The sequence below is a fragment of the Sorex araneus genome, chromosome 3, assembly GCF_027595985.1.
Source record: "Sorex araneus isolate mSorAra2 chromosome 3, mSorAra2.pri, whole genome shotgun sequence".
Lineage (NCBI taxonomy): Eukaryota > Metazoa > Chordata > Mammalia > Eulipotyphla > Soricidae > Sorex > Sorex araneus.
Genome location: NC_073304.1, coordinates 84,442,841 through 84,453,373, shown reverse-complemented (window position 1 = coordinate 84,453,373; position 10,533 = coordinate 84,442,841).

The following is a 10,533-nucleotide window of genomic DNA, read 5'->3' as shown; positions in this document are numbered from 1 at the left end:
TGCTCTCCGCGGGTTCTCAGTGTGAGCCCACATGTGTATGTATTCTTATCCCTTGGTGTGATATGTTGTTTTTGGAGTCCTTCGCCATTTCAATTTCAGCATCAGTCAGAGGGATTTAGCAAAACAGCATTCCTTCATGGAGATAACCAGTAGGCAGCTGGCTCCTTCTGGTTGGCAACATAACTCCACCAGTGTATTCTAGTGGCTGGGTTTACATAAGGAAAAAGACGGGCATCCCCTTGCTCAGAAATAGACCGGCTACGCTGGTAGCCTCCTTGCTGTCTGCAAAAATAGAACTCCTGAGGAAATTCAGCAGCAGTGGACCTTTCTTTGAGTCAGTCAGTGCACAAGTCCCAAATATGCCATTTAGGTTGTATTTATTCACTTATTCATCCCATAGATACCACTGGAGTCATCAGTACACGATAGGGACACTCAGACAAGTTAAATGATCCTGCTTCTTCATCTGAAAAAATTAGGAAGGGCATTATAAACGCCCAGGATTATGTAAGGAAAATGTGAGCTATTGTATGTGTAGATATATAGATATGTGTACACACATATATATACATATATGTAAGTGTTTTTATAATATGACACATCCATCAACCCTCTTCCAGTACACAGTTCATCTTATTATTCCTTCTGACTTTCTATAATATTCGTGATCTGGCTCCACCCACACCAAGGTAAATCATGACAAAAGTAAATCATGACAAAAGTCACAGTCTCTACTCTGACTTCAGAGCTCATCTTTGCAGTCAGCTGCTCCCCATGATCTTCCTATTGATTCTCTCTTGAGTAGGAACCTCATGTCAATTGACATTAATTGATAAAACTCAACATCTATCTATAAAATGTATCTATAATAGACAAATGTGTGCACATTTTCCATGAACCAAATAGGAATAGATTTTTCAAAGATGGGTTAGAGAAAACAGTTTTGACATAAATATTTAATAAGAAGATGTTGACTTTATTAGCAAAATTAATACAGAATTAGACTTCCCTAGACACCAACTTAGTCCAAAATCTTCTCCAAATATTCTCAAGGTCATCTAAGGCTATATTATAATGCGGAACCAGAAGTAACAGATGGTGCTGAAAACAGTTTATACAGTTCTGATTTTCCAATCCTATAGTTGCAGAACTAAGGCAGATCCATGTAGGATGGTAATGACGATGCCTGTTCAACCAAAAATTGGGCCAGACATCAGCACCAGCCCAGGCCACCTTTCCTACACCTTTCTCCAAGCTCCACAATGGGGCTGCTTACTTCTGTTTCAGATTACAGGTCTTCCCAAATCCCTGAATGAAATTTTGACCCTGCTTAGAGAACTCCCATTTATGGAATCATCAAACCATGTTGATTTGAAATTTTATTCTGTCCTTTCTTCCATTCAACAATTATTTATTGAACTCTTATAATGCATCAGGTACTGAAGTGAATAAGACAGTTCTAGTTAGTGTTTCAACTCCTTAGGAACCTAGTGAAAATATTTGGTCTCATTTCCCCCAGATTGACTTGAGTCTTAATGTTCCATTGCATCCACACTTCGTTCTCAGTGATTTTCCCTCACCCATCCCTTTTCACCATGAGTCAGCCTCTCTATGAGTTGGATCACATCTCTCAAACCTCCAGTAACCCCACCTGCTCAACTACAGAATCCTTCATCTCCTTTTTAATTCTGGCTCCCCATTCTAAGCCTCCTCTGCTTTTAGAGGGGACATCACTAGCTGTCAACAGTTGAACTGTCCCACTTTGGATTACCTAGAGAGTGAGCTTGCATATTGTCAGTGCTAAATTCCACAACTATTAATGCAACCTGCATGAAAGCTGATACTTGTATAACTTGTTCACACACATGCCTCTACTACCTCAAACTATGGTTAGCACATAGTAGGTACAGGAATATATTTCTCAGATAATGGATCACTGAATAGTTATCTTAACCTCTTTTTACTATAAAAAGGTGATAGGGGCTGGAGGGACAGGACAGTGGGTAGGGTGCTTGCCTTGCATACAGCTGACATGAGTTTGGCCTATAGCACTTGTTTGACCTATAGCACTGCATGGAGCTTTTCCAACCCTAATAGTTGTAGTATTCATTTGGATACTTACATAATTCAAACAAGCCCTACCAGAGTAGTGATCCCTGAGCACAGAGTCAAGAGCAAGTCCTGCACAAAGGGTGTGGCAAAGAGAGAGAGAGAGAGAGAGAGAGAGAGAGAGAGAGAGAGAGAGAAAGAGAAGGTAGGAGTGTAGGAATGTAACCTCTTGACCGTCAAGATATTTCTGAACAGGAAACCTCAAATTCTATTTGGAAGTCTTTTTATCTAAGCTATTCTTGGAAAAACCATCTCTTTTACCCTCAGAGCCTGAAGATTCATCCTATTCTAAATGAACTACAAGTTCAAGGATTATAACACGTTTTTTGAGGACAAAACAATCCTGGGATTTGTGGTTTTGTTGCCTGTGGGGTGAGTGGGGAGCCACGGAGAGGAAACAGGTAGGCACAATAAAGCACTACCACCTCCCATTTGGACCACCAGGACCCTGCTGGTAGATAATGTGCCTGGGGAGGCCACAGAACCTCTGTGCTGTCTTGTGCAAGGGGTGGAGATGTAAGTTCTGCCTGTCCCACAGAAGCAGCCAGCAAGCTGTACCTGAGATCCACTTGATCTGCATACCATGGAGCTTGGCCCCCACCCACTGAGTTTTCAGGAAACCAAGTCTCTTTGCTAGAAAAGAAAATGTCAGTGACAGTCTCCACCCAGGTTGCTAGGGTTTTTGTCTCTTCTCACTGACATAAATTTCATGAGAAGACAGTCCGGTGTAGTAAATTTGTTTTATTAAAATGTTGTGGGAGGCCCCATAGCTGGAAGACTGCTTCATGAGCAGAGGGGTGAAGGCAGATGGAATAGAGAAGGGATCACTAAGAAAATGATGGCTGGAGGAATCAGTCGGGATGGGAGATGTGTGCCGAAAGTATATAACGGACCAAACATGATGACCTCTCAGTGTCTGTGTGCATGCCATAATGCCCAAAAGTAGAGAAAGAGTATGGAGAATATTGTCTGCCATGGAGGCAGGGGGAGGGTGGGAAAGGCGGGGGCATACCGGGGTTACTGGTGGTGGGGAATGTGCACTGGTGGAGGGGTGGGTGTTCTATCGTTGTGTGATTGTAACCCAACATGAAAGCTTGTAATCTGACAGTGATTCAATAAAAATTTAAAAAATAATAAAATGTAAAAAAATTGTTGTGGGAGAAAGCTAGAGTGATAATATAGCAGGTAAGGTGCCTGCCTTGCATGCATGCCAGGTCTAATCCCTGGCACATCTGAACCTTGCCAGGAGTGATCCCTGAGCATAGAAGCAGGAGTAAGGCCTGAGCATGGTCAAGTTTGGCCGAAAAATAAACAAAAATGTTATGAGAAAGAAGAGATCCGCCAGAAGGAAAGGACAAGAATGCATAAACTGTGTTAGGATGAATAGGTGACCCCAAAGTCGGGGTAGCACTATTGTCCTATTGTTCATTGATTTGCTTGCGCATGCACCAGTAACGTCTCCATTGTGAGACTTGTTGTTACTGTTTTTGGTATATCGAATACGGTACAGGTAACTTGCCAAGCTCTGCTGTGCGGGCGGGATACTCTTGTTAGCTTGCCGGGATCTCTGAGAGGGATGGAGGAATCAAACATGGGTCAGCCGCGTGCAAGGTAAACGCCCGACCCGCTGTGCTATCGCTCCAGTCCAAAATCGGGTACACAGGGTAAAAGGAATTACACACCCTACCTTGGCATGCAGTGTGGTCAGGCCCAGAATAGAGGTGAGAGGCTTTGCTCTTGCAAAATTCACTTTATAGGCCTTTTCCAAATTGTATTGGCTCAGACTATTGTGTGCAGATAGGAGCCCATTGCTAGTAAGTTACTGTAGGAGTGACAATCTTCAGAGTTATCAGACCTCCAAGCTTGGAGCTAGGAGTAAACCCCTAAGCGCCCTGAGTGTGGCTCCAAATCCACCTACCACAAAACAAAGACATACAAGACAATAACAAATTATCAGGCTTTGTGAGATTTGTTTCCATTGTGAGACTTGTTGTTACTGTTTTTGGCATATCAAATATGCCACAGGTAGCTTTCCAAGGCAAACACCCTACCTGCTGTGCTATCACTCCAGCCCATCCAATAAATAGATAAAGGAATGTTTTCCTTTATAATGTGGACTGTCTCAATCAAGGTGTTACTATCCTTTGCTTTTTCTTACTCCAAGAATGACAAGTAGTGATTTCCCTTCTACAGAAACTACAGTTTAAAATACATTCTAGGCAATCCACCGAGATGCGACCCGGGTGGCCACACGTTTGTGCGGCCGCTTTGCTGCTGATTGACCACGATCCGGAGGCCAGCTAGACTACTTTTAGTACCAGCAACTGCTTGCAGCAAGGTCTCTAGACTGTGAACTAAGCCATAGCCCCATGCTGCCCCAGGAAGGTAAATGATGCAATTTCTAACATAAATCTCCCTGGACTAAATTACTAAATTACAGAACACATCAAACATATTTGTTGGTAGTTATGAGGACACTTTTTAAAAAATAAGAGAATACAGGTGCTGGAGGGATAGTACAGCGGGTTAAATACTTGCCTTGTATGCAGTCAACCTGATATCCATATGGTTCCCTGAGTCCACTAGAATTGACTCCTGAGTACAGAGCCAGGAGTAACCCCTGAGCACTGCTGGGTGTGGTTCCAAAACCAAAATAAAATAAAAATAAGAGAATACAGTCTATTATGTGGTAGGCATGGAAAAGGTATTTTGTAAACAAGTCATAATATTACATACATAATGATCACATGAGGTCCGCATTAATATCTTTGGCCTTTGAAAAACTGAAAAGACCTCATAAAATAAACTATTTAAAATCCCACATAATTTGGGCCTGGAGCCACAGTACAATGAATAAGGTGCTTGCCTTGCACATGGCTGACCCAAAATTCACTCCCTGGTATCACATATTGTCCACTGAGCCACTCCAGGAATGATTCTTGAGCACAGAGCCAGGAGAAAGCCCTGAACACTGCCAGATGTGGTCCCACACAAAATAAACAATAACAACAACAACAACAACAACAAGAAAAAAACATAATTTGAGCAGCACTTCTTTCTCCAAAACAAAATTTTGCATTCTAGTTAAATAATCACTCTTCTACCGTCTTAGGCCAGCTCAGTGATTCCCAAAGTAGGCAGTATGCCTACCACCTCCACCCCCTGCTGAACTAGAATGACTCAGGGGCCTGGGGTGGGTTGGGAGGAGAGCAATAGCAGGCTCAAGTACAACTGAGGGACACTTTCTGTTTATTCACTGGAAGAAGGTAGAACACAGGTTGCTAAGTGGTTTTTCTCTTCTGAAAAGAGACAGTAGGTCAAATAAATTTGGGGACCTCTGCTGGATTTCTTTGACCTTGACTATGATGATAGTGATGAATTTTATTTTAATTGTTCAAATTACTTATGTCTCCAACCAGACATATCCCCCTTTCTATTTCTTTTTTTTTAACCTGAATCAGTGAGGTTTCAAAAGAAGCAGAACTAATTGCAGATACGCTTGCACAATTATGGCTTAAGTAAATAGCCAGAGAGAAGGTGAAAAGGAAGGCTATGGGTAGAAGCTGCAATCCTTAACGAATTTCTTTCTCTCCTTCCTTTAATGCCTTTCACTGATTGAATCATGCATGCCCAACCAGAATTTTTTAAAATTCAAGAAATCATGTACTTGCATTATATCTGTCTACGTAGTCTATCTGTGTCTTTAACATACACCCAGGTTAATATTTGGTTGAATAATTGAATACTATGTCCATAAGAGCTGATATTAAAAAATTAAGACTATAACACTCTGATATATTTTGCTTATTTATTTATTTGCTTGTTTACTTATTTGCTTATTTCCTCACTGAAATTTAAACTCGATGTGGACATAAAATTTTTTCTGGATTTAGGGGTGTTTTATTTTTTATTTTTTGGGTCATACCAGTGGTGCTCAGAGCTTACTTTTGGATCTTGGCTCATGGATCACACCTGGTGGTGCTCAGAGAACCATATGCTGGGAGTTGAACCTTGGTCAGCCACATGTACAAGATACTTAATCCTGCCCAAAAGTTTCTATTTTGTTAGCTGTTATATTCTTTAGTAACTGAAACACTGGTGACACACCAGGTCAGGGGATGGGGTGGGGGTGGGGCCTCGGGGAGAGAGAACTAAATGAATGACTTTCTTATGAGAAGCATCCTTCTGTCTTTCTATCTTACTCTCCTCATATTTCTTCAGTCTCCAGAATAATTCCCAGAATAAAGAAAGTTTCATGGTAGTTTGAGTGAAATTGTGAAGACAAAAAAAAATAGTGAATGATGCACATTCTTTCCCATCCTATAGAATTTCACACCGTAGGTGAATAGGTGTTATAGCCAGGTTAGGCAATGGAAGCCCTGAAAATGGTTGACACAGCTACTCTCTTGGATTATCAATGTAGTTGATCATTGTCAGCAGAAGAAACGGCTGTGAGACCTTAATATCAAGTTTTGGATTCTGTGGTCCCAGGACAGTTGTCCTTGAAGGAAAAGGGTATCTGATTCCACTGGGTTGTTTCTTTTGGAGGCCCATGATGTACGGCTCCTTCTCTTAACCATGGTGAGGTATTTTTATTTAGATCTGGGATGTTAATTATATGTATCATCCTTTTAATATGGAACACAGTTCTTCCCTTTTTTACTCTTAAAGAAGAGAGTTTTCCTACCAAATCTGTTATTACAAAGTGGTATTTTCTTCTTCCCAATACACAGTGGACCTGCCAGTCTGCCAACTCAGAGGTTCATATGAGCACACACACTCACACAGGCACACATGCACATGCATACTCACATGAATACTTAGGTAATAATAAAGCAAATGAATTAGAGATAGAAAAACTAAGAATCACTAGGTAATAAACAGAATGTGTAGTTGATGAGTTGTCCTGGAATGTTCTGGACTAAAATAGAAAATGGACTCAGAAAGTTAAGAAGTACATTGAAACATTTGTAGACATAAGAATTTGGCACTGAAAGAGACAATCATATACAAGATATGATAAGTGGGCTGAAGAAGCATTGTAGCACTGTAGCACTGTAGTCCCGTTGTTTACCAATTTGCTTGAGCGGGCACCAATAATGTCTCCATCGTGAGACTTGTTGTTACTGTTTTTGGCATATCAAATACGCCACGGGTAGCTTGCCAGGCTCTGCAATGCAGGCGGAATACTCTCTGTGGCTTGCTGGGCTCTCCAAGAGGGACAGAGGAATCAGACCTGGGTTGGCCACATGCAAGGCAAACGCCCTACCCGCTGTGCTATGGCTCTAGTCAGATCATAGAGTCTGAGACTGAACTTCCCTTCTTATAGAACTAGAATCAGAAGCAGAACTAGAAGGACCTAGAGTCAGAACTCTAGGAAAAGGTATTGCTAATCCAAATGCTATCAGTCACCAAATAAATGCCTGTTGAAGGTGAAGTTGCAAATCTAGAGGCAGCCTTTGAAAAAATATCATTAGGGGTAGGAGGCTTTGTAAGTGCAGAATCTATAACACCTTTGAAGAATATGTAGGTTTTTAACTTAATGAACTTTGAGCTTCCTCTATCATCAGCATCACTACCATAATTACATAATTCTTTCTTAGATTATGTCTAAGATTGATATTTAGCCATTATCTTTTCAACCCATCCCTTCCCAAGCAAAATATGATTATCTAACACTGAAGAAATACTCCAGTGAAACTCTGAATCAGTTATCAAGAAGTGTTTAGACTTTGTACAGAAATACTTAGGAAGAGAATATTAGTCAAATTAAATTGTCAGGATTGAGGATCAGTAATTGTTGATCTCTGAAAAACGTTCCAAAGTATTAAGTAGCTGTTAACAGTGATTGAATTAAAGGTCAGAGAGAGAGGAGAGAGTCAAGATTCATGCCATGCACATACCAACCCAAGTTTTATCCCAAGTACTATATTATCCCCCCAAAACGTCTAGGTGGCCCTGGAGTTCCCCAAATTCCACTGGGGGTGACCCAGGTAATCAATGGCACTGCAGAGTCCAAGCAACACTGGCTCCTCAGCCCTTGCATTTAATGGTGAACCTAAAGTAGGACCCCATGCGGCCCCTGAGCACCTCTTGGGAGACCCCAGAAATTACTGAATTGAATCAAACATAATTTGAACTTTTAAAAAAAAATCTGAAAAATAAGTATTAGTAGAGAAAGCATTAAAACCAAATAACTTGTAAGCATTTGTGTTGGACTTTGCCATGCTTTCCTGGGTTGCATGAATCTCTTGTGTTTCTAAATTATAAAGCAACTTGTGCAGCCAAGAAAATCTGAAGGAACTTGAATGTTTTGAGAGGATATGATTTGCTTATCTATACCCTCCTTCATTGCTAAAATGATTTAATAAATTTAAGAAATTCATAAAGACACATACAGTGAAGTTAGATAAAAATAAATTTCAACAACTAAGAAAATAAGAGAAAGGAGGAATAAGGTTAGGCAATTGTAGGAGCCAGGCGTATAATTAATATCAAAATAAATTTTTTTCTTTGACACGATGTAACACAAAAGGATAAGCAATCTCTCTGGCTACCCTCACCACCCCCTCCATTATCCAGTGTCCCCAGGAGTCCTAAATGCTAAGGATGAATGAATGAATAGCCATCTGTAAGTTAAGCAATTCACTCATTCCTTTTCTAGGGAAGAGGTAAAAATTAAATGGTAACCAGCTAGATGAGAGTGGAAAGCACAGGGTTTCCTACTCTCCATCCATATTCCTTTCTGTAAAATGTCTTCCTTTAAGGGCTGATAAAGAAGATCTGGTCTTCTACCACCACCAGGCTTCAGTAAACGCAAAAGCAAAAACAAACAATCCAAAAGTAGATAAGGAAGCCAATGATTTTATCATTAAGATCTTCACAGGATAAGTGAGAACACTGTTTCTTTCTGTTATGAGTTCAAACAATTAAAAATTAAATACAAGAATCAGAAATCTTGTCTTTCATTTGTATTTTCCTCATTTCTGCCCTATGGCTTCCTAAATTTTATTGGTGGTACGTTCCATTGTTTCTTTGAGCTCCTTATGCATCCTTAACAGCTCCATTCTAAATTCCTTATCAGAAAAGTTATATAGTTCATTATTACAGGTTGGATCAACTGGGAAAGCTTCTTCACTCACTAAGTCTGGGGAGTTTCCCACTGTGACCTTTGCAGTAAAGAGTTATTTCCTTCGTGGTTTTGTGTGGTTAGGAGGCTAAGTTGGGATGCCTTTGAATGTTTCGGATCAGTTCTGGAGTGGTGAAGAAATGTGCAGCTGCAAAGCAAAGCAAAGCAGAACTTTTGATGCTGGTTCTGAGTGGTAATTGTTAGAGGAGAATATCTTCCCTGGGTCCAAACGTCTGCCCGTCTGCCCCATTGCTGCCATGCTGCTCTGTATAGACCCTGCTGTTCTGAGACTCCAGCCCCTGCACTCTACACAGCCAGTTCTGGGTGGAGTCAAGTTCAAGGTGCTTAGAAAGACTTTGCCTTCAAACTACCTTCTGTTCCTCTCCATTCAGTAATCATCAAGATACCTTGTTCACAGTCAACCCAGGTTGGATCTCCAGTACCATCTATGGCCTCCCAAGCACCGCCACAGCTTGATCCCTGAGTACAGAGCCAGAAGAAAGCCCTCAGCACATCTGGGTGTGTACCCCAAACTTGTACAATGGTTGTTCAATTCCCAGCAATGTATATTGCTTCCAGAGCACCACCAGGTGACCACCCAAACACGGAATCAGGAATAAGTCCTGAGCACTTTCTAAAAAGAGAGAGCTATGTCCAGTTCACTGAAGATTATTCTGTTGGGGAGTCTAAGGGCATGAGCTACCTTAACGAGCAAATCACTCTTAAGTGCCATCTGGTCTCAGTCTCATGTGGTCTCCAATCATCAGAAATCTTGAAACCAAAACATTAGCTTTATTATTGGGGTGACTGAAGTTGAAAGTGCAGCTTGACCTACACTGGACATTTAATGAATCTCCAAGAAATAGACTCTCTAATCTAAAATGCAGATATCCTCACTGCAGAGAATGAGTATCCTTGGATAAGTTCAAATGCATGAGCTGAGCACTGGGATCCTGAAAACAGGATCAGGAAGAATCTGAATCACAGGTGTTTGTCTCACTGATCAAATGAGTCTCTCCTCTCCTAGAAGTAGGGTGGAAGCTTGGTTAATAAATGAGGTCCAGGATATAAAGACCCCACAGTTATATATCAGTGTGTCTCTACCCTCCATGGGATGAGACATCAGCACTGTCCCTAAAGGACTGCCCAACACATTGCCATTCTCATTTGTGTCCAGTGAGTAACACTGGGATGCATTCAAAGGCTGAGAAACAAATCTGCACTGGGGTCTATTGATTTCCCAAGTCTGCAAAGTAATATGCACTGGTGTGGGTATAAACAGGCATATAAAAAAG